The following is a 23,046-nucleotide window of genomic DNA, read 5'->3' on the forward strand; positions in this document are numbered from 1 at the left end:
AAGTCATGTTTTGACCTTGTCTTGTAGTCATGAAAGCACTATTGATTTTGTACATGGTAGGTTTTTAATTAAAAAGCATATAAGAGATGGGATGTAATGTAAGGTCATTGATAATATTTTATGTATTTTAAAGTGTTTTCTGCAGGAACGATTTCTGATAACTCTGTGACTCAGAAAAGAGCAGTCAGAATTCTAAGCAAATACTTTATTTGCCATTGGTTGGTTACCCCAAGATATTACGCTATATGGCAAAAATGAATGAAAATAGCCAAATAAGTAGCCTTAACAGTGTCAGTATTAGCAGTTGCTGCTACAATATGTAAAGCATAACTTGCTGAACTAAAAGTCCAGAATATGGCAAGACCAATTTAGTTTCTTGTCGATGTGAAGGCCTAAAAATTTTGAAGAACGAACTTGCAGTATATAATGATCACTATGGTTTAGACACATATCCTCCTGAACTTTCTGAGACCCATGGAAATGAACCCAGCTTTTTTTTAAATTTAAAACCATGCCATTTTAACTGAACCACCTATGGAGATCATGGAACACAAAGTTGGCAGACGTTGTAATGTCACTGTCAGGTGTGCTTTCAACTAAAAGGGATGTATTGTCTGCAAAGAGAGTAAATTTGCTAGTAGCTTTTGTACAAAGTGGAATAAAAATAAGAAAGAGCTAAGGGCTCAGCACAGACCCTTGTGGCAGTCCTGTACTTACTGTTCCAAACGACTTTAAGCTATTTAGCCATTTCAGTGATTCAGTGATACCCTCTCATTTCCTTCGGTCAGGTACAATACAAGCCACATTTCAGTTGTGTCATTGGCAAACCTCAGAGACAGCAAAGTTTTTACTTTTTTTTCTTGAACTTGAATTTCTTCTCCAAATTTTTCTTTGTACACTGTGCAAGCAATATAGGAAATCCGACTGGATAGGCTAGAGCCCTGTCTCACTCTGTTATCAAACACTGCTTCGCTTATAACTGCTGTCTGGTTTCTATACAAGTTTTAAACAGCCTTTTGCAGCCTGTGTTTTACCCCTGCTGTCTTCAGAATTTCAAAGAGTCAGCACTGTCAAAAGTTTTCTCTAAGCCTACAAATGCTGTAAACGTAGATTTGTTTTTCCTTAACTTTTCTTCTAAGAAGGTGAACCGTCGGAAAATATCTGTAAACGAATGTTACTTTCACAGCATAAAATAAAAATAAACAAGCTGTCTCTTTGTCCACGGAGTCTGCAGTTTCTTTTGGCTCATGAATGTCATTGAGAAACTGCAGGAGTGGCGAACCAAACTAAGTAGATTTGGATAGTGTCCGCTCAAATGCTCCGTCTATCTTTCGCTAGTTTCCACTTTTCGCTTCTCCCTTCAACACTGGACAATAAGCGAACGCGTTTTTTTTTTTTGGTGAGACTGTGCAAAAAATCGACGCTACTTTTGAAACTAGCCAGTGAGTTTTGTTTGTTGTTAGTGTTCTTGTACTTCTTACTGCTAACACTTCAGAGGTACTCCTCTGTCTGATACAGCGATACCAATCCCACGGTTTGCAGTCTCGCCCACGCGACTATTTCCGAAAAAAATTAAAGTGCTGCGAACGAAAAAGCAACACAATGTATTAATAGGGGATGTCAGACTGATTCCTTTCTTTTTTTCTATTTCCAGTAGGCTTCTGACACCGTATTTGATAAGAACCTTCTAACCAAACTGCGTTCCTATGGACTGTCGGACTAGTTGTGTGACTGGACTCGTTACTTCATGTCAGGAAGCTCACAGTCCGTAGTGACTGACAGAAGGCCATCGAGTAAAACAGAAATAACACCTGACGTTCGCTAAGGAAGTATTATAGGCCCTCTGCCGTTCCTGACCTACATAAGGATTTAGGAGAAAATCTGAATAGCACTCAAATTGTCTGCGGATGAAGCTGTCATATACCGTCTTATAAAGTCAGCAGGTCATCAAAACGAAATGCAAAACGATTTAGACAAGGTATCTGTGTGTTGCGAAAAGTGGCAATTGACTCCATATAATGAAAAGTGTAAAGTCATCCACACCAGTACCAAAAGGTATACGATAAATTTCAGTTCCACGATAAATCATGCATGTTGGAGAGTGGAACAGTAGAGGAATAGTGAATTACAGAGTAATCATGTAAACGTAGACGTAAATGTAGATAAAAGTTCGCTTACATTTGCCACTGAGGCACGCAAGTTTCAACATCGCAGGAGCCACTCTTCGAGGTACAATGCCTCGCAGATCGCTCGAATAAAAAACTGTGCCCAGTAGTTGGAAGAAAGCACAGGTCACACTTGTTTACGAGAAGGATAGTAGAAGTGATCCACGAAACTACCGTCCAGTATTCTTGACATCTGTTTGTTGTAGAACATATTCTGAGCTGAAACATAATGAGATACCTCGAACAGAATGACCTCCTCCATACCAACCAGCATGGATTCCGAGAACATCAATCATGTGAAACCAACTAGGCACTCAGGTACATGTAGTATTTCTTGATTTCCAGAGAGAATTTGACTCGAAATCACTTCTCTGTTTATTGTCAAAGGTACGGTCATACGAGTTATCAGACGAAATTTGCCACTGGATTGAGGATTTCTCGGTAGGAAGGACACAACGTGTTACCTGAGATGACGGAAATGTAGAAGTAACATCTGGTGTAACCCAGGGAAGTGTGCGGGGTCCCTTGCCATTCAAGTTTTATGCCACTGATCTTGCAGACAATATTAATAGTAAACTTAAATTTTCCAAAGATGATTCAGTTATCTACAACGAAATACAGTCTGTGAAAAGATCTATACTGAAGCGCCAGAGAAAGTATAATAGCCAAGTGTATTCAAACACAATTATACATAAGCAGGCAGAATAAGGCGCTGCGGTCAGCAACGTCTAAATAAGACAAGTGTCTGGCGCAGTTGTTAGATCGGTCGGTTATGGCTGCTATAATGGCAGGTTATCAAGATCTAAGTGAGTTTGAACGTGGTGTTATAGTCGGCGCACGAGCGATGGGACACAGCACGTCCGAGGTAGCGATGAAGTGGAGATTTACCCGTATCACCATTTCACGAGTGTACCGTGAATATCGGGAATCGCGTAAAATATCAAATCTTCGACATTGCTGCCGTTGGAAAAAGATCCTGCAAGAATGGGACCAACGACGACTGAAGAGAATCATTCAACGTTACAGAATTGCAACCCTTCCGCAAATTGCTGCAGATTTCAATACTGGGCTATCAACAAGTGTCAGCGTGACAACCATTGAAAGAAATATCATCGATATGGGCATCCGCAGTCAAAAGCCCATTTGTGTACTCTTGATGGACTGCACGACATAAAGCTTTATGCCTCGCCTGCGCCCGTCAATATCGACATTGGATTGTTGCTGACAGGAAACATGTCACCTGGTCCAATGAGTCTCTTTTCAAGTTGTATCGAACGGATGGACATGTATGGGTACGGAGACTGCCTCATGAATCAGTGGACCGTGCATGTCAGCAGGGGACTGTTCACGCTGGTGGAGGCTCTGTAAGAGTGTGGGGCATGTGCAGTTGGAGTGATATAAGACCCCTGGTACGTCTAGATGTGACTGTGACAGATGGCACGTACATAAGCATCTTGTCTGATCACGTGCATCAATTCACGTCCATTGTGCGTGCCAATGGACTCGGGGCAATTCCAACAGGACAATGCGATCACAGATCCAGAATTGCTACAGAGTGGCTCCATGAACACTCTTCTGAGTTTAAACACTTCTGATGGCCACCAAACTCCCCAGACATGAACATTATTGAGCAACTGGGATGCTTACAACGTGCTGTTCGGAAGAGATGTCCACCACCTCGTACTCTTATGTAGCAAAAGATCTGGCAGAGAACACAAGAAAATTATGGTCCTATGTAAAATCGCTAAGCGGGTGTAAGGTTTCCATTCAGTCTCTTGTTGACCAGTCTGGTGCGGCAGTTAAAAATAGCAAAACAGAAGCTGAAGTTTTAAATTTCTCTTTCAAGTAATCGTTCACACAGGAGAATCATACAAACATAGTGTCATTTGGCCATGGGACAGACTCCTGTATGGACGACATAGTAGTAAGCATACCTAAAAAACTAAAACTAAAGTTTGCTCGAACAAGCCATGAAGGCCTAATGCTACCGACCGACCACTGTGTCATCCTCAGCCCACAGACGTCATTGGATGCAGATATGAGTGGGGGGGGGGGGGGGCATGTGGTGAGCTCACCGCTCTCCCAGCTGTATGTCAATTATGGGCCAGAGCCGCTACTTCTCAATCATGTAGCTCCTTAGTTTGACTCACAAGGGCTGAGTGCACCCCATTTGCCAATAGCACTCAGTGGACTGGATGGTCACCCATCCAGGTGCTAGCCCAGCCCACTAAGCATACCTGGCGGAGAAAAACAACTGACAGATTTGAAAGTAAATAAATCCTCAGGTCAACATGGAATCCCAGTTCGATTTTACGGCATTGACTCCTTATCTACCTTGAATTTATCGTGAATCTCTTGCGCAGCACAAAGTCCCAAGCTGCTGGAAAAAAGCGCAGGCGACTCCAGTATATAAGAAAGGTAAAAGGATGGACCCACAAAATTACAGTCCAGTATCCCCAACTTCTTTTTGCTGCAGAATCCTTGAACACATTCTCAGCTCGAATATAATAAACTTTCTTGATACTGAGAAGCTTATGTGCACGAATCAGCACGGTTTTATAAAGCATCACTGCTGAAAAACTCAGCTTGCCCTTTTCTCACATGATATACTAGAAACTATGGCTGAAGGACAATAGGCAGATTCCATATTTCTAGATTTCTAGAAGGCGTTTGGCTTGGCGCCCCATTGCATGATGTTAATGGAGGTACAAGCATGTGGAATAAGTTCACAGATACGTGAGTGGCTCGAAGAATTCTTAAATAATAGAAACCAGAATGTTGTCCTCAACGGCGAGTGTTCACCAGAGACAAGGGTATCATCAGGAGTGCCCCAGGGGAAAGTTTTCTATATACATAAGTAATTTGGTGGACAGTGTGGGCAGCAATCTACTGTTGTTTGCTGATGATGTCATGGTGTACGGTAAGGTGTCGAAGTTGACTGACTGTAGAAAGATACGAGACGACTTAGAATTTCCAGTTGGTGTGATGAATGCCAGCTAGCCCTCAATGTGGAAAAGTGTAAGTTAATGCAGATGAATAGGAAGATCAAACCTGTAATGTTAGGATATAGTACTACTAGTGACCTGCTTGGATAAATAAAAAATAAAAATAAAACCGTCAAGTCGTTTAAATGTCTGGGCGTAGGGTTGCAAAGTGCTATGAGGTGGAACGAGCATCTGAGAGCTGTCGTAGGGGAGGCGAATGGTCGATTCTGGTTTAGTGTGAGAATTTTAGGAAAGGTTCACCTGTAGAGACCGCATATAGGACGCTGGTGCGACCTGTTCTTGAGTAGTGCTCCAGTGTTTGGGATCCGTACAAGGTCGGATTGAAGGAAGACGTCGGAGAAATTCAGAGGCGGGCTACTAGATTTGGTACCAGTAGGTTCGAACAGCACAAAAGTGCTACGAAGATTCTTCGGGAACTCAAATGGGGCTCCCTGGAGGGAAGGCAACGTACTTTTCGACAAATGCTACTGACAAAATTTAGAAAACCGGCATTGGAAGCTGACAGCCGAACGAGTCTACTGCCGCCTGTAAAATTGCACGTAAGGGCCACGAAGATAAGAATCGAGAAATTAGGGCTCATACGGAGGGGTACAGACAGTCGTTCTTCCGTCGCTCTATTTGCGACTGGAACAGGAAACGAAATGACAAGCACTGGTACAGGACACCCTTCACCAGGCGCCGCATGGTGGCTTCTGGAGTATCGATGTAGATGTAGATGTAGATGTAGAAGCTATACTCATATTCAGTCATACCTTGATAAAATTTGCTTTAAGCGTTCAGAAGTGTAAAACTGTCAACGTCACAAAACGAAAAACATAATATTCTATGAACATATCAGCGAGTCACAGTTGGGATTTGTGAACTCAAAGAAATACCTGCGTGTAACACTGCATAGGTATATGAAGTGGATTGATCACATAGCGGTCGCAGGTTCGAATCCTGCCTCAGGCATGGATGCGTGTGATGTCCTTAGAACTGCTTAAACCTAACTAACCTAAGTTATAGGGTAGATTAGATGGGTAGATCACATAGCTAATGAGGAGACATTGAATAGAATTGGGGAGAAGAGGACTTTGTGGCACAACCTGACTAGAAGAAGGGATCGGTTGGTAGACATGTTCTGAGGCATCAAGGGATCATCAATTTAGTACTGGAGGGCAGCGTGGAGGGTAAAAATCGTAGAGGGAGACCAAGAGATGAATACACTAAGCAGATTCAGAAGGATGTAGGCTGCAGTAGGTACTGGGAGATGAAAAAGCTTGCACATGATAGAGTAGCATGGAGAGCTGCATCAAAGCAGTCTCAGGGCTGAAGACCACAACAACAACAAGTTCTAGGGGACTGATGACCTCAGAACTTAAGTCCCATAGTGTTCAGAGCCATTTAAACCATTTGATCACATAGATGCTTAACTTCCACTTAATTGTAGAATACTAGGAAAATGCAATTGGTTGTCAAAGGTGATTGTAAATAACTAGTGCGACCCATCCTAGCATATTGCTCAAGTATGTGGGATCTGTACAGAGTAGGACTGACAGGGGATAGCCGGCCGGAGTGGCCGAGCGGTTAAAGGCGCTACAGTCTGGAACCGCACGACCGCTACGGTCGCAGGTTCGAATCCTGCTTCGGGCATGGATGTGTGTGATGTCCTTAGGTTAGTTAGGTTTAAGTAGTTCTACGTTCTAGGTGACTTATGACCACAGCAGTTGAGTCCCATAGTGCTCAGAGCCATTTGAACCATTTTGACAGGGGATATTGAATGTACGCAGACAAGAGCAGCACGAATGATTGCAAGCTTATTTGACCCTTGGGAGAGTCTGAGACGCTGAAAGAAATGAACTGGCAAACTGTTGAAGATTTCCAGTAGACCTACTCAGGATAGTTTATGTCTAAGTTTCAAGAACGGGCTAGTGTAGCGTATCGACGGTATTCGGTCAAAAACTACGCCAGAGTGGGACAGAGTTACAACAGAGTCAGCCGCAAACAGGCAAGAGTGTTATGCATTGTGAAGCAAAACACATCTGACAGGCGTTGTATAGCAGAGCCAGCTGTGCACAGTATAGCAACAGGCGACGCGCGCTACGGTCACAGGTTCGAATCCTGCCTCGGGCATGGATGTTTGTGATGTCCTTAGGTTAGTTAGGTTTAACTAGTTCTAAGTTCTAGGGGACTAATGACCTCAGCAGTTGAGTCCCATAGTGCTCAGAGCCATTTGAACCATTTTTGAACAGGCGACGCTGCAATACGCTAACAGAAGGACAGGAGCCTTTCCTCACCTGCCAACACAGAAGTGTTTAGAGAATGTGCCTTAAGCCCTGAATGAATGTAGTCTAGAGCACATAAGTACCCAGCCATTCGTGTAGTAAAACATTCTCGTCTCCATATCACAGCCTGCACCACGAACCTGTGACACCCAGAGCAATGGAATGCAGTATGGGGTCCGCTGTTTGATCACGGGACGGGGCAGCCTGCTCTCAGTCACGAGAGAGCCGCCAGTGGAGTTGAGCGACACCCATTTGCCCATTGAGCTTAGTATTCAACGTGTGGGAGCTGCAGAATGAGATAAGGAGGTTGGAGGAGGTGTTTTTGGGTCTTCGGCAGTTAGTAAGTAGTAACAGAGTGTTTAGGGAGTGGTCAAAAGAACACAGAAAAATTTTCAATGCATATGATCGATTGCAGGAGCAGATGCATAAAGTGACAGGAATACTGCCAAACGAGTTAAGGAGGGTAAAAAGGGGATGGACAGACGCTGGAGATATAAAACTGAAGAACATATTTGGCACAGCAGACACGAGCAACATAAGCGATCTGAACGAAACAGCAGTTGCCACAAGGGAAGACGGTGGCTGTGGAGTAGCATTCCACACGGATTGTGAGTTAGGAGAGTGGTACGTCGAACAGTACACGCGTGCTTCGGCAGCTTACTAAAGAAGTGATAGATTATTCCACAGCGTCAGCTAACACTTTGAACTGGGATTTAGAGGCAGTTCAATCACAGACTTAAGAACTGGATGCAAGAATAATACTGGAAAGACCGTTACAGTCGCCAGTGGTAATATCTGGTACAAAAGACTGTAGCTGACGAAATTGCAGGAAGCCATTCATCGGGCACTGGCAATTAAGTCTAGTCTCATTGTCACCTCAGCGATACGTGAAGGGATTGGGAAAGGCGCAGTTAACGACAGAGCTGAGCGGCCAGAACTTGCCTTTCTACTACTGTGGAGCAACTGCGGAGCCGGCCGTGGTGGCCGAGCTGTTCTAGGCGCTTCAGTCTGGAACCGCGCGACCGCTACAGTCGCAGGTTCGAATCCTGCCTCGGGCATGGATGTGTGTAATGTCCTTAGGTTAGTTAGGTTTAAGTAGTTCTAAGTTCTAGAGGACTGATGACCTCAGATGTCAAGTCCCATAGTGCTATAGTGCTCAGAGCCATTTTTTGAGAAACTGCGGAGGTAACAGATAGTGCGCAGTTGTGCGTGTCGGCGAGCGCACTGGTGGCAGAGGAGCACGTGCTGTTTAGGCGTTGCACGATGCACGTCTGTCCAGTGAAGCTAGAGGCAGCTGGGAAGTTGGTGCAGGTGAGAGAGGAAGGGGTATTACAGTGGCAGAAGACGGAGGCTGGCACGTGATGACGACTGGAGGCGAGATTCAGCAATGGCAGAGTGGTGTGGTAACCGTACGCCCGACTCGTGATATTCAGATGGGTGGAAGCCTGTGCATCTTACAGTCGTTCAGGTGCGAGGCAGGGGTTGTCTGTCCCAGAATGAGGTGATGGAACAAAAGTGGGTTTGTACTTAGCAGCTAGCAACCATTACTATGTTGTCATATACTATGGGCAAAGAAAGCTCACGGGATGCAAGCCACTCGGAGTTAAGAGGCATTTGGTTATCGATAAACAGAAGCATGTACGATATTATCGGTCCAATATTGAATTTACCAGCTACAATGATAGGACTATCTCTGTTAAGTGTAACCCATCTGCAGCTATACTGACCAGACAAGCCCCCGGAAATAGTGAAAGGAATAGAGTGGGCTCGGAGGTATTGTTCAGGAAAGTAAGGATTCGATTAGGCAATAAGTCAGACGATAGCCACGCAGCAGGGGCATATCGTTGTGGAGCAGTTAATGGGGCATGTGGAACAATATCAGGATGGCAGACGTCGGGTAACAATTACCTGGACTGTCGCAATTCCTGGTGCCATAGTGACTCTCATTTTGCTCCACATAGTTTTTATTTATTTGACATGACGAGCCATTCAGAAGCACGATCCGGGGTAGTTCTAGTTCCCACAGGTTAGATCCCGAGCAAGAGAGAATATGTAAGTTTGTTTAGTTTTTAAGGTAAATGTAGTAATTTTGTAGGGTTTAGGAGTAGCCAGTTGAGTAACGTGTACTTATTATATACGTTAAGGGTAGAACTAGTTACAGTGGAGAATCGTGTCTGAACTTGGCACTATGGGCCGGGTCTTCTCCGTGGAGGGTGTCAACCGCTACCCAGTTTCTAGTGAAATTAATGAGACGTGGTATCAGAGCCAGTGTGGAGTATTGCAGTTGCAGCTACAGGCTGGTAATTGCGGCTTGATGATGTGTGGGTCAGAATAGCACACACGCAGAAGAAGGCTGCCTAGCTGCAGTGTGCCGCACACTCGTTATAGCCAGTGCTGTTTCTCTGGGGGAACGCTGGGGGATGCGTACCCTAAAACTTTTTCGTCAACAAAGTAATTTTTTTACGATGTTGACAACTTGGAAGAGTGCCAAAGATTTATTTCACGGACATAAATTTTTTATTTCATTTTTTCGCATCGGTAATTGCAATACGAACGGTACCAGTGTAGTTTTTGGTGGGAAATACGGTGTCATTGAGTGGAGGGTCGATTGGACTCACATGTTTCATCTGAGGTGTATTAAAGGTCAATTGAAGTGTACGATACCATTTTCTTTTATTGTTCAGGAGTTGATGGGAATTGCGTGCTTCATTTGAGGTGATATAAACTGAAGTGTTCGATACCACATTCTCTTGTATGTTTGGGGGTTTCTTGGCATCTCCTGCTTCATTTGAGCTGGAAGCAACTGAAGAGTCCGATACGTTATGGCTAAAAGCAGTGCTTCAGTAGTAAGTAATTTTCCCTGCATTACATCCAATGTCACAGTACCCTCAAACTTATTTCCAGAAAAAAAGCACTGGTTATAGCAACAGTGGACGCGTCGACGCCACCGATCGTGCGGAGACTCTCGTTATGGGCTACTCGATAGGTTGCCAGTTTTTGGTGCAACAAATGCGTCCCACAGTCTGAATTTCGAGGCAGAGACACTTTGGGTTTCTGACAGCATCGCCACAAACCCAGGACCACGACAGATGATAAGATGGCTGTGCACTACCAGCAGCAGCCGTGGGTTTGAGTCCAGGTCAGGTCACCTGTCACTAGCACCGAGTTCCTCGCGGGACTCATGCCTCGGCACTGCCGACCTGCAGCCCGAACCGGCTGCCGTTCGACCCCTGCCAGAAGGCAGTGGGTCACAGCCCACTCACGGCAGTCACCACGTACCACAGCAGTAAATGTGTGAGGGGCCGAGTCGTGAGGAGAGGCCATTTCCCACAGGAATGCCGTCATAGCTCGACATGCAGAGGCACTGACATCACAGCTGTGGTCTACTGACGCTGCAGTCCACCGTCCAGTCTGTCGTCAACACTGTGGGTTGCCTACGTGACCGTCTCCTCGTCAGACAGGAGCGGCCGGCCTCGAGTGAATACCGGCCGGGGTCAACAGAGGGGGAGTGTCTTGCCTCACTGAGTTAATGGTGTGGTGTATAGTTAAAGTTGAATAAAACAATTTCCTTTGGTCAGCAACATATCCACTGGGCCTCCCGTCACCCTACCAAGTACAGACACACACTTCATATATGTACAGGGGATGTATAGAGAACTATCTGAGACGTTACCCACAAGTGCAGGAATAAAGTTCACATTTGAAGACCAACACGAGTACAGGGATTTATTTCCCAGACCAGTGACGTAAGTGCTGATTTTACGAATATAGTTACGCACAGAGGTGACAAAAGTCACGGGACAGCTGCCAGTATCGCATCGGGCCTCCTTTTTCCCGGCACAGTGCAGCAACTGGACAGGGCACGGACTCGAAAAGTTCTCGGAAGTTCCCTGCAGAAATATTGAGCTGTGCTGCCTCTACAGCTGCCCATAATAGTGAAAGAGTTGGCGATACAGGATTTTGTGCACAAACTGACCTCTCAATTATGTACCACAAATTTTCTGCACGATTCGTTCCAGGTGATCTGGGCAGTTACATCATTCGCTCGAATTGTCCGGAACGTTCTTCGAACTGGGCACGAACAGTTGTGGCCAGGTGACGTGGACAGTGTCATCCGTAAAAATTCCATCTTTGTTTGGGAACGTGGAAATCTGTGAATGGCTGCAAATGACCGACGATTGGTTCATTTGAACCAGACGACCCAGTCCATTCCGTGTAGACACAGCCAACACCGGTACGGAGGCACCAACTACTCGTACGGTGCCTCGTCGACAGTCTGGGTCCGCGGCTTCACGGGCTCTGTGTCGCACTCGAACCCTACCGTCAGGTCTTACCGACTGAAATTGGGACTCGTCTGACCGGGCCACAGTTTTCTGGTCATCTAGGGTCCGACCGATACAGTCACAGTTAGCAAAAAGGGACTCGTGTCGGTCATCTGCTGCCGTAGCCCGTTAACACCAAATTTTGTCGCATTGTCCTAACAGATACATTTGGCGTACGTCCCACATTTATATATGCAGTTATTTCGTGCAGTGTTGCGTGTCTATTAGCACTGATAACTCGATGCTGACGCCCCTGTTCTCGGTCATTAAGTGACGGCCGGCCACTGCACTGTCTGTGGTGAGAGGTAGTGCTGAAAATTTGGTGTTTTCTGCGCAGTCTTGACACTGTAGATGTCCCAATGATTTCCAAATTTGAATGTGCCTGTTAATTCCTGCTCTGCAGCCATAATCACTTAGGAAACCTTTTTACACGAATCACTTGAGTATAAATGCCAGAACCACCACGAACTGCTCTTTTGTACCTCATGTACACGATACAACTGCCAGCTGTCAATGTGCATATTGCTATCCCACAGCTTTTGTCACCTCAGTGTCTAGCTCCTAACAATAGTGATGGAAATAGTCTCCTCCCTGCATAAACCACCTAATATTGCTTTACAGCTCACCAGTCCCAAATCTTTTAGACCTACTCATAACTAATGCCAACATAATATGGGCGTTAACTCGTATGATCAGAGTATGAAAGGGTGGTTGGAGGAAGTAAAGTTGTATTAATCTGTGGAGGTAAACTTCCACCTTGTTTTTCCAGCACAAGGCAGAAATGCAATTCTATCTACTGGTCTTAGCTTGTGCCTCTGAAAACATCTGCCATCCAACTGTCAACTAGTCGGTGACCCCTTACCTCGAGCACAGTGTGCTCTGATTATTTTGCCCCAATATGATCGTGAACAGTCCCACCCGAAAGAAGATTCAACTCGAGAAATGAAACTGAGTGTTGTTTTCTGAAGATAGTGATGCAAATGTAACAAAGATAAAACCACCTCACAACTATAAACTGTTTATGAAAGCATTCATAATCAGTGCACTAGTGTATCCTAAGAAACTGCACAATGACCGAGCGAGGTGGCGCAGTGGTTAGACACTGGACTCGCATTCGGGAGGACGACGGTTCAATCCCGCGTCCGGCCATCCTGATTTAGGTTTTCCGTGATTTCCCTAAATCGCTCCAGGCAAGTGCCGGGATGATTCCTTTCAAAGGGCACGGCCGACTTCCTTCCCTAATCCGATGAGACCGATGACCTCGCTGTCTGGTCTCCTTCCCCAAAAAACAACCAACAACAACAAACTGCACAATGACATGCTTGCTTAACATGGATTCTGAAACAAAGAAACAGCTGGATTCAGGAGAGGTAATATTCAACAGAACACATACTTACTCATATCCAAAATATAGAAAAGACACGTGTAGACAAAAGCGAGCAGTAATCGCACTGGCCGTAGGGCACAGTAGAATACTTGTAAGTGTGCTTTCCAAAACAATGAAACAGTACTAATCTTACCCAAATAATTTTGCTATAAAAAGATAACAGAAAATTTTTTGTCTCGGATACATTGGGTATTAATAACTACTTCAACTGTATTTAGTCCTTTATTATTAGATCACTGCCGGTTTCGTGGCACTGAGAGCCACATTTTCAGGTGAATGTATGTGGTTGCCCCACCTACAAGGTTATCTGTACAAGGTTGTGTGTAGAATTTTATGTTGATTTTCAGAACAACCACAGCAGATGGAACCACAGCAGAAACATTCCACGCGGGAAAAATATATTTAAAAACAAAGATGATGTGACTTACCATACGAAAGCGCTGACAGGTCGATAGAAACACAAACAGACATATACATACACACAAAATTCAAGCTTTCGCAACAAACTGTTGCCTCATCAGGAAAGAGGGAAGGAGAGGGAAAGACGAAAGGAAGTGGGTTTTAAGGGAGAGGGTAAGGAGTCATTCCAATCCCGGGAGCGGAAAGACTTACCTTAGGGGGAAAAAAGGACGGGTATACACTCGCACACACACACATATCCATCCACACACATACAGACACAAGCAGACATATTTAAAGTATTTAAATATGTCTGCTTGTGTCTGTATGTGAGTGGATGGATATGTGTGTGTGTGCGAGTGTATACCCGTCCTTTTTTCCCCCTAAGGTAAGTCTTTCCGCTCCCGGGATTGGAATGACTCCTTACCCTCTCCCTTAAAACCCACTTCCTTTCGTCTTTCCCTCTCCTTCCCTCTTTCCTGATGAGGCAACAGTTTGTTGCGAAAGCTTGAATTTTGTGTGTATGTATATGTCTGTTTGTGTTTCTATCGACCTGTCAGCGCTTTCGTATGGTAAGTCACATCATCTTTGTTTTTAAATATATTTTTCCCGCGTGGAATGTTTCTGCTGTGGTTCCATCTGCTGTGGTTGTTCTGAAAATCAACATAAAATTCTACACACAACCTTGTACAGATAACCTTGTAGGTGGGGCAACCACATACATTCACCTGAAAATGTGGCTCTCAGTGCCACGAAACCGGCAGTGATCTAATAATAAAGGACTAAATACAGTTGAAGTAGTTATTAATACCCAATGTATCCGAGACAAAAAATTTTCTGTTATCTTTTTATAGCAAAATTATTTGGGTAAGATTAGTACTGTTTCATTGTTTTGGAAAGCACACTTACAAGTATTCTACTGTGCCCTACGGCCAGTGCGATTACTGCTCGCTTTTGTCTACACGTGTCTTTTCTATATTTTGGATATGAGTAAGTATGTGTTCTGTTGAATATTACCTCTCCTGAATCCAGCTGTTTCTTTGTTTCAGAATCCATGTTAAGCAAGCATGTCATTGTGCAGTTTGTTGTTGTTGGTTGTTTTTTGGGGAAGGAGACCAGACAGCGAGGTCATCGGTCTCATCGGATTAGGGAAGGAAGTCGGCCGTGCCCTTTGAAAGGAATCATCCCGGCACTTGCCTGGAGCGATTTAGGGAAATCACGGAAAACCTAAATCAGGATGGCCGGACGCGGGATTGAACCGTCGTCCTCCCGAATGCGAGTCCAGTGTCTAACCACTGCGCCACCTCGCTCGGTCATTGTGCAGTTTCTTAGGATACACTAGTGCACTGATTATGAATGCTTTCATAAACAGTTTATAGTTGTGAGGTGGTTTTATCTTTGTTACATTTGCATCACTATCTTCAGAAAACAACACTCAGTTTCATTTCTCGAGTTGAATCTTCTTTCGGGTGGGACTGTTCACGATCATATTGGGGCAAAATAATCAGAGCACACTGTGCTCGAGGTAAGGGGTCACCGACTAGTTGACAGTTGGATGGCAGATGTTTTCAGAGGCACAAGCTAAGACCAGTAGATAGAATTGCATTTCTGCCTTGGGTATTTGTGTTTTTCCTGTCTTTATGTATTTAGCTAACAAGGTTTATGTTGTAGAATTTTTCTAATGCTAAGCTACATTCATAATGGTGAGGAATACTGTTATCCTCAAATATAATTTGCATTAATAATATGTTATTTACTTTGTAAAGATGGTTAGACATTATTTTCGAAAGCTAATCTGATCTTTTATGTACTTACTTATGTGATAATTCCTGTAACACTGATAAGAATGTTTATTTCTATTCTTTTGTAAAGCCTGTATTACTACAAATGTAATATGTATTATTATGTTTTTAATGATGTTTTCTGTACCTTTGTAATTGTATTCTCATGTTATAAACTTGTAATTGACACGAGTTCATCAAATTAAGTAAACTGTATGCATTCATTTCAGTGCACACATTTCTGTTGGTCATAGTATATGCTCAATATGTGAGAAGTTGGTACTGTTCGGGTTTGCACATATGTTAATAATTCAGCAAGGGACTGGTTAACAGCATTGCTGGTTCTAAGGACAATTCCAAAAACTTTGTTAGTGCATAAGTAGTGGTTTATGGAAGTGCTATATTGTCCGCAAGACTCTGTTGCGGGTGTGCAGTTTCACAATCACCATCAAAATTGGTCTCTACAAGGACTGCAGTGGATCTGCACCTTTGATGGCCCACCAATACCATACTCTCTACCACGACTACAGTGGGTCTGCTCTGTGATGACATACCTACCAATATTTTTCAAAAATTCGAATGAGTCTGTTGTGGGTTTGCTCTGCTGTGGCCCATTACCTGTCTGCATGTCAAGAGTCAGCACTGTCTTTCTGTTGGAAGGACAACACCATTTCTTCCTGACTGCATGGAAATCCATTACTTCCGTATGCATTATCCTTTACTGCTCAGACTTTGAGAAAAAAAAAGAAAACTGTAATTACTAATGTGATGAATGATCAGGACTGTCTTTATGAGCACAATTTTTGCTTTTCACCAACAGTGCATCAATAAGTGTGTGCATTCCATATCCTTGTTATTGTAATTATGAAAAATGTTTTCCAACCATTATTGGCCACTGCGCAAAACAAATTGTAAAATTTTTGGTGGGAGCATGGGGGCTATGTAAGTAGGCTGTTTAGGTTTTTATGTTGGTAACACCACATAGCGCTCTGACTGACTGTGCTGTGTGCAGCCTGTGGCTGGTTACTATTGTTGGAATATTTGCAGTTGTAGTGTTGGGCAGCAGAATGTGAACAGTATGTAGTGTTGCGCAGTTGGAGGTGAGCCGCCAGCTGTGGTGGATGTGGGGATAGAGATGACATAATTTTAAGAACGGACGATCTGGACGTGTGTCCGGCAGAAAGAGTAAATTTGTAATACTTTATAACATGAATTGATCTATATATTATGACTTTTGAACATTATTAAGGTAAATACATTGATTGTTCTCTATCAAAATCTTTCATTTGCTGACTATGCCTATCAGTAGTTAGTGCCTTCAGTAGCTAGAACCTTTTATTTAGCTGGCAGTAGTGGCGCTCGCTGTACTGCAGTAGTTTGAGTAACGAAGATTTTTGTAGTGTAAGTGAATCCTGAAAGGTATAGGTTATTGATAGTCAGGGCCATTCTTTGTAGGGATTTTTGAAAGTCAGATTGCGTTGCGCTAAAAATATTGTGTGTAGTTTAGTGTTGATCATCTTAAGTAAAGATAGCAATGACTGAGTATGTTCAGTTTTGCTCAGCTGTTTGATACTCAAATAACATAGAAGTTTATCAGCACAGTAATTCATTAATTTTTCAAAGGGTATGTTTCAAGTTGTGTGGAGGTGGGACAGTGGCCAATGTGAGGGTCTATTGCCAGGGTAGCAGTAAGCGAAATGATGTGTAGCGGTTTCTGATGTGAGTGTCTATTGCGAGGACCTGGGCAGGGTGGCAGCATGCGCAATGAGGTGGCACAGTGTTTGGTTTGATCATCTATTGCCAGAACCTGGGCCCGGGTGGCAGCAGGCTCGAAGAGTTGAAGCAGTGGCTGATGTGAGCATCTTTTGTCAGGACCTGGGCCACGGAGGCAGCAGGTGTCGGGAGGTCGAGGGGTGACTGTTGTGAGTGTCTACTGCCAGGATCAGGGCCAGGGTAGCATCAGGCACGAGGAGTTAGAGTGGAGGCCGATGTGAGCGTCTATTGCCAGGACCTGGGCCAGTGTGGCAGCAGAAGCGACACGGTGAAGGAGTAGCCGATGTGAGTGCTTCTTGCTAGAACCTGGGGCAGGGCAACAGCAGGTGTGGGGAGGTTGCGTGATTGAAGATGTGAGCGACAATTGCCAAGGCCTGGGCCCTGGAGACAGCTGTTGTGGGGAGTTGGCGCAGTGGCTGATGTGGTAGTCTATTGCCAGAAACTGGGCCAAGGTGGCAGCATGCGTGAGGAGGTATCTCAGTGGTTGATATGATCGTCTATAGCCAGGACCTGGGCCAGGGTGGTAACAGGCACGAAGAGTTGGAGTGGAAGCCAATTTGAGCGTCTATGCCAGGACATAGGCCAGGGTGGCAGCAGGTGAGAGAAGGTGGAGCTGTGGCTGATTTAAGTGTATACTGCCAAGACCTGGGATAGGGCAACAGCATTTGTGAGGAGCTGGCGCTGTGTCCGATGTGATGATCTTTTGCCATTACCTTGGCCAGGGTCGTAGCAGTCATTATTAGCTGGAGTGGTGGCTTCTGTGAGCGTTGTCTGATGTGAGTATCCGTTTCCCAGACCTGGGATATGGAAGCAGCAGGTTTGGGGAGGAGGCAAGGTGGCAGATGTGAACGTCTGTGTCCGGGGACATGGGCAGGGTGGCAGCAGGTTTGTGGAGGTGGCAGATCTGCCGATGTGAGCGTCAATTGCCAGGGCCTGGTCCAGGGTGACAGCAGGTGTGGTGAGGTTGTAATATTATTGGGATTTCCGTAGTATGAAAGCTGTGAGTACCCTTGGAAAGGCATTCACCTATCTGTATATTAAATGATCAACTTATGAGATGAGACCTATTCTTTGAAAGACATTTGTTTTATATAATTTACGTAACTGTAAAGATGCGCATCTAGCGCGGACGCAAATACATCGATTGCGCAGTCAAAGAAACATTTTAACAGAAACTGAACTGACGTTCCGCTTCGATCTAAATAAAAGATGACAGTTAAAACTTTTATAGCTCTTCAGATTTTAATGTACTTCTGCTTGTAAAGTGAAAACTTAAAGAAGGTCGACTTTAAGCTAGAAAAGTGAGCAGTCTTGCCTGTGTGCAGACAACATTATTAATTAATAAAATTCAAGTACTTTATGTTCGAAACTGTAAATCGGCAAGTTATTGTTATGAAGGTGGTGAACAGTGCAAGAATTGTCTTTAACGAAGGAGAAAAGTAATGACTGTAATTTGTGACAAAAATGTAAACCGAGGAGACAGCACAGGGCAGGCTGAAATCTGATCGCACCATACACTTAGAAAAGTACTTACGTAAGTTATAATGTTTATAAATAAGCCCTAATTTGCTAGTGAGAATTGTTTGAATATATTTAGTATTTACCAGATTTCTTATTCTGTTCTTTTCCTTTATACTTTTTTAACCTCCATGCCATATTATTTTTATAAATGTCAAACAGCCTTTACTACAGCAGAGAATACTGCGGCATCCTGGTTGTTGACACATGGCCGCTCCTTGTCTTCTATACAACTCATAGCTGCCCCATTTATTAATGATTTCATTTGCAAATGCAATTTTTTTACTGTTCATTGCTAAAAGTCCCTTAACTAATTATAAAATTCATACTGATTATGTAAAGAAATCCGGGTTTTTCTTTTCCAAATAATAGAAGTCTTTGCGTAATCAAAAACTAGCCTCCTTCTGACAACGATCAGGAGCCGACCAGAAGGCGGACGTCTTCGACTACTTTCGTGTCTCCTGTGGCGAAGCTGTGGCAAACTGGGAACACGACACTCTAGTATCAAACACAGACTTAAATTGAAAGAATTGAAATATATTTCACCTAATTTTTTTATCATACTAGAAGGTGGAGCAGTGGCCAATGTCAGCGTCTATTGCCAGGATCTTGGCCAGGGCAGCAGAAGGCACGAGGAGGCGGCACGGTGGCTGTTGTGAGCATCTTTTTCAAGGACTCGGTGCCAAGAAGGAAGCAGGCACAATGAGATGTAGCAGTGGCTGATATGAGCATCTAGTGCCGGGACCCGGGCCAGTGTGGCAGCAGGAGCGATGCAGTGGAGTGGTGGCCGATGTGAGTGTCTATCGGCAGGACCTGTGCCAGGATGGCAGGAGGTGCTAGGAGGTTCCGTGGTTGGCGATGTGTGAGTCTATCGCCATGTCCTTGGCCAGGGTGGCAGCTGACGGGAGGAGGTGGTGCGGTGACCAATGTTAGCGTCTATTAATAGTATTTGGGGCAGTGTGGCAGCAGGTACGAGGAGGTGATGTAGAGGCCGATGTAAGCCTCTATTGCCAGAACCTGGGCCAAGGTGGCAGCATACATGAGGAGGTGGCACAGTGGTTGATATGATCGTCTATTGTCAGGAAAAGGATGGAAACAGGCATGAAGAGTTGGAGTGGAGGCAAATTTGAGCATCTATTACTAGGATATGGGCCAGGGTGGCAGCAGGTGATAGGAGGTGGAGTGGTGGCTGGTTGAAGTGTCTACTGCCAAGACCTGGCAAGGGTGACAGTATGTGAGAGGAGGTGGTGCTGTGTCCGATGTGAACGTCTCTTGCCATTACCTGGGCCAGGCTGGCAGCAGTGAAGATTAGGTGGTGTGGTGGGTGATGTGAGCGTCTATTGCTAGGACCTGGCCCAGGTTAGCTGCAGGCATGATGAGGTGTAGTGGTTTGCTGATGTGAGTCTCTCTAGCCGGGTCCTAAACCAGGGTGGCAGCCGGTGTGGGGAGGTGGCACAGTAGCCGATGTGAGCGCCTATTCCGAGGACCTGGGCCAGGGTGGCAGCAGTGAAGATTAGTGTGGTGGCCAATGTTAGTGTCTATTGCCGCACCTGGACCAGGGAAGCAGAAGGCGCAAGGAAGTGGAGCAATGGCAGATGTGAGTGTCTATTGCCAGGCTTAGGTAGTATTTTCTTGGAAATAAATCATGAGGTAAGATAATGGAAAATAAATTATGAGGTAAGAAATATGTGAACATATAAATACAGAATGAATGCTTTAATAGGATATTTTTTGTGTGTGAACAAATGTTGAAATATGAGGAAAAATCTATGGAATGAAGTTTTGGTTTGGACTGCAGTACCAGATGTTACACTGAAATCAAACCCTGTCCTTTCCTTTTGTGTTATTCCGCTATGTGTTTGTGTACCCTTGGGTATTTGTGTTTTTCCTGTCTTTATGTATTTAGCTAACACGGTTTATGTTGTAGAATTTTTCTAATGCTAAGCTACATTCACTATGATGTAGAAAACTGTTATCCTCAAATATAATTTGCATAATAATATGTTATTTACTTTGTAAAGATGGTTGAATGTTGTTTTCGAAAGCTATTCTGATCTTTTATGTATTTACTTATGTCATAATTCCTGTAACACTGATAAGTATGTTTATTTCTATTCTTTTATAATGCCTGTATTACTACAGATGTTATATGTATTATGATATTTTTAATGATATTTTCTGTACCTTTGTAATTGTATTCTGATGTTATAAAATTGTAATTGACACCAGTTCACCAAATTAAGTAACTTGTAAGCATTCATTTCAGTGCACACATTTCTGTTGTTCATAGTATATGCACAATATGTGAGAAGTTGGTACTGTTAGTGTTTGCACGTGTGTTAATAATTCAGCAAGGGACTGGTTAACAGCATTGCTGGTTCTAAGGACAATTCCAAAAACTTTGTTAGTACGTAAGTAGTGGTTTATGGAATTGCTATATTGTCCGCAAGACTCTTCAATGGTAATTGTGCACCTGCACAGCTACAACAGACGGCTGCTGGCCATCTCTACAAGGACTGCAGTGGGTCTGCACCTTTGATGGCCTACCAATACCATACTTGATTGGTGCTCGCTTATTTCCAAGTCCGTATCAATCTTAGTGCTGAGTTTTCACTCAGACGGCGCTTTGGCATTAGGCGGTTGTTTCCGTGTATGATCGCTGGCCGGAGCTTAGCTGGAGGTGTGTGAGGAGGAGAGAGGTGGCTGCCTTGGCGTGGAGACAGTTCTGCTCGGCAGTGGTTGTTTGTGCCAGGACGCCGAGTGGGGCCTGATGGGAAGACCGGACCGTGATTTTACGGTTAATAGTGTGGACAGCGGCGTGGTGTGCATTTTAATCTGATTCGCTAGGGGAGCAAAATCTCGCCTGTTGTAGTCTGTCGAGCCTGACTTTGAAATACATTCCGTGTGTGGCGGGATGTCATTTTGTCCTCCTGTCTCTCCATAGCTGGGATTACTATCCTCATTTACCATCCCACGGATGTATATTGATGGGGTGCGCTGCTGTCCATACTCTACTAGCTGCTGGTGATGGAAGTGCGTCATTTGGCGGCACGTTAGTCTGGGTGCTTTATGTTTGCCACTCGAAACTATGCACTTGAAGATAAATCTTTAGAGTTTGCCTTGCGCAGTTTGATTGGAGTTTATTTGTCTTGTGGTGCTTCCACTTTCTGTTAACGAAGGTTAAGCTCGATTCGGCACTCCGTACGACACTTGGTACCTCAGCAGGCAGGTCGGAGCCATCTTCGCGACGAAACGGAAGCCTTTGGACTGAGAGGTCTTGTGTTTTGCATATTGTTCATAAATTGTTGTTTTGATATTAAGTTGGCTGAGGTTTCTTATGGATTTCCCGGCATTTGGTCTGTTGTCTGGCCCAGGCTAGGTCTCGTTATTTTAAAAGTCAGTCCTTGTTTGGGCTTAGTACTATTTTGGCTCACTGCCTGGTGGTGCTGGTAGAACCCTTGGTCGCTATGATTGTGTTGCAGTTTGTATGGGGCTGTGAGCTTGGAGCCGTGGAGTACCATTTGTGTGAACTGCTTCACTGGGGAGTACTGATCGGGCCATTCTTGGTCTTCTGCTGTATGAAATGATTTTATTATTATTTTGAAGTAACATTATCATTTAAATGCTTTAATTCCCATTCTGTTAATTGCAACTTGGGTACTGAGAAATTTAGTAGTGTAATTATGGAAGATTTAATAGTGGCACATGGCCCTTTACCTGCTTCGTAATCTGTTAATTACCGAAAGACCTTACGCTCTTTTTCTTAAATTATTGTATTTTTATGTCGTGTTATTGTTTTTTTTTTCCCAACCCCCATGAACCAAAGACCTTGCCGTTGGTGGGGAGGCTTGCATGCCTCAGTGATACAGATGGCCGTACCATAGGTGCAACCACAACAGAAAGGTATCTGTTGTGAGGCCTGACAAACATGTGGTTCCTGAAGAGGGGCAGCATCCTTTTCAGTAGTTGCAGGGGCAACAGTCTGGGTGATTGACTGATCTGGCCTTGTAATATTATCCAAAACGGCCTTGCTCTGCTGGTACTGTGAACAGCTGAAAGCAAGGGGAAACTACAGCCGTAATTTTTTCCGAGGGCATGCAGCTTTACTGTATGATTAAATGATGATGGCATCCTCTTGGGTAAAATATTCCGGAGGTAATATAGTCCCTCATTTGGATCTCCGGTCAGGGGCTTCTCAAGAAGACATCAGGAGAAAGAAAACTGGAGTTCTACTGATTGGAGCGTGGAATGTCAGATCCCTTAATCGGGCAGGTAGGTTAGAAAATTTAAAACAGGAAATGGATAGGTTAAAGTTGTATATAGTGGGAATTAGTGAAGTTCAGTGGCAGGAGGAACAAGACTTTTGGTCAGGTGAATACAGGGTTATAAATACAAAATCAAATAGGGGTAATGCAGGAGTAGGTTTAGTAAT

This window comes from Schistocerca americana, unplaced genomic scaffold (assembly GCF_021461395.2).
Source record: "Schistocerca americana isolate TAMUIC-IGC-003095 unplaced genomic scaffold, iqSchAmer2.1 HiC_scaffold_19, whole genome shotgun sequence".
Lineage (NCBI taxonomy): Eukaryota > Metazoa > Arthropoda > Insecta > Orthoptera > Acrididae > Schistocerca > Schistocerca americana.